At 58.7% G+C, this 2271-nt stretch overlaps 1 protein-coding gene across 1 annotated transcript in view; it reads left to right on the top strand.

The window, feature by feature from the left end:
- ABLIM3 (actin binding LIM protein family, member 3) overlaps positions 1 to 2271 on the top strand; it is a gene marked incomplete at both ends in the record, with an annotated part of 17793 nt that overhangs the window by 8396 nt on the left and 7126 nt on the right. The gene's annotated exons all lie outside the window — the stretch shown is intronic.

The raw sequence follows: 2271 nt of genomic DNA, 5'->3' as shown, positions 1-2271 counted from the left end.
GGTGCCAGGAACCCTCCAGCATCTTCCCCCTCTTCAGGGAGCTGTCTCTGCCTGGAAAGGCTTTCTGGTGACTCCAGGCTTCAGCAGCAGTCCCGGTGCTGGCTGCTGTGAGCATGAGCTCAGCGCTGCAGCGGCTGTCATGGGCCGGCTGCCCATCGTGGGGCCGCTTGATTGGCAAACATCTGAGCAGAGCAGGGTGAAGCCAGAGGGTCCCCTGAGGTCGAATCCCTGCTGCTGCTCCCCAATAACCCCCTGTCAGGACAGGAACATCCTCAGCCACCCCGGCAGGGCAAGCAGGCTGGGCGTTGCGTGGTGTGGGATCTTCAGCATATGAGGGCAGGTGAGAGCAGCCAGAGGGGACCTGGGACCCCTGTCCTGAGCTTGGTGGCTGTGTCCCCTGTCCTGAGCTTGGTGGCTGTGTGCCACCCTCGGGCACCGTTGCCTCCTCGCTGCACCACTCTCAGGGTTTTCCTCACTTGGCACGACCACAGTGGAGTCAGGATGAGCACAGGATGTTCCTGCTGCTGCGTGTCTGAGGGGACGGACAGAGAGCAGCTCTGCAGGGCATGACAGGCGTGCAGGTGGTGGCAGCGCGCCTGCGAGCTGGAGACCGCGGAGACAGCCCTGGGGCGGTGGCAAGGAGGCAGCTTTCCCCGCTGTCCCTTGCCTCTATCTCCCCTGGCTGTTCTCCCAGCATTAGCTCTACATTCCCTCCCGCTTTGTCCTCTGCCTCTTCCCTGTGCCCTCCGTCCAGGCTCTGCTCCCAGCATCGGCTCTCCCTGGCTGGAGTGGCTGGCCAGCTCTGCCGGGCTATGGGAAGAGGCTGGCTGAATCCCACACGGTGCTCCGAACGGCCGTCGTCTTGCCATTAGCACCTTGCCTGCCGCACCCGCGCCCGGGCAAGGGGGGAGTCCTTATGTGACGGGACTGCAGTGGGCTAGAAGGAATGTGCCTCAGCACTGGGGTCCCCGCGGGCAGAGCCGAGGTGCCACCTCCTCGCAGGTGCTGTCACGGAGCTGAGAGGAGCATTGGCTTTGGGTGCCGGGGGTCTGTGCTGGGTGAGCACCGTGGAGCCCGTGGGCACCCCTTGCCTCCCCGCAGCCAGGGCTCAGCCCATGCTCCCCACCCTCCCCGGGTACGTGCCTGCTCGTGGTATTGAACGATGTCCTGTAAAACCAGAGCCTTTAATTGTCTTCTCCAGCAGAGTGCAAAATGGAAAGGGCGCCTTTAAATAATTTTAGGCCTTAAGGAGCCTTCTCGTGCTATCCCGGCAGCCTCCAGGCTTTCCCAACTGCTCCAAGCTGTGCAGCCAGGCTTGGATGATTAATGAGTCTTTAAGGGACCCCAGGTGATAACGAGCAGGTCTCTTCCCTCGCAGCCTCTACCAACCTTTTACGAGCTGTAATATTAACCAATATAAAAGGAACAAGGTTTGTGCACAGTTTGGAGAGTTACTCCTCAAAGGGGAGTGGTGGGTGTTGAGATGTTGGGTGGTTTTTTGGAGAAGGTCTGTGTTGAAATGAAAGGTGGGACTGGGCTAGTATGTACTGCCGGGGGAGCAGCCAGCCTCCCTCCACGTCCACACCCTGATCTGCAAAGCATCCCCTTTTGGCATGGTCTGACCTGTGACAGCAGCCCATATAGTCTAGATAGGAAAAGAGACATAGATTTTCTTTTTTTAAATTTTTTTTTTTTTCTTACTGTCACACACCAAGCCGCTGGGGGTACTAAGAAGGTCCAAGAGCACCAAACCCATCCCAGATTCGGAGAGGGACTGGGGAGAGGCAGCACATCAGTCATCAGGACCCTGTGTCCCCAGCGTTAGCTGTCTCTAGCCAGCTGGAAATACAAGTGAGGGGAGCTGTAGGCACATGGGCCCATAGCCTTTAGGAGCTGGGCTTTAGCTGGGTTGGTTTTAATCCCTTCTCCCTGTATTTATGGCTGTCTTTCCGACTGACGCAGCTCAGCATGCCTGTCCTGGGTACGTGGTACTGTGGGTGAGTGCCTGCTGGGGGTGCTGGCATGGGCAGGGGTCTGTGCAGGGGGGCTCAGGCAGAGCAGGAGGAACCGGCCGTCCTTAGGGAGCCTCTGCCTTGGCAGGGCCAGCGGGACACCTCCCTGGCACTTGTGGGACACGATGAGCGCACTGGCACAATGTCAGTGACACTGAGGGCTCCAGACGAGGCTTTTAGGTGTAAAACCAGTTTAGAATCTCTATAGCCTGGAACCAGCTGGTGTGTTTGCTCAGGCTGACGAAGCATTCAGTGCAAA

Source organism: Fulmarus glacialis, unplaced genomic scaffold (genome assembly GCF_000690835.1).
Source record: "Fulmarus glacialis isolate BGI_N327 unplaced genomic scaffold, ASM69083v1 scaffold20614, whole genome shotgun sequence".
NCBI lineage: Eukaryota > Metazoa > Chordata > Aves > Procellariiformes > Procellariidae > Fulmarus > Fulmarus glacialis.
Note: the sequence above shows the minus strand (reverse complement) of the source record. Positions and strands in the feature narration are given on the sequence as shown.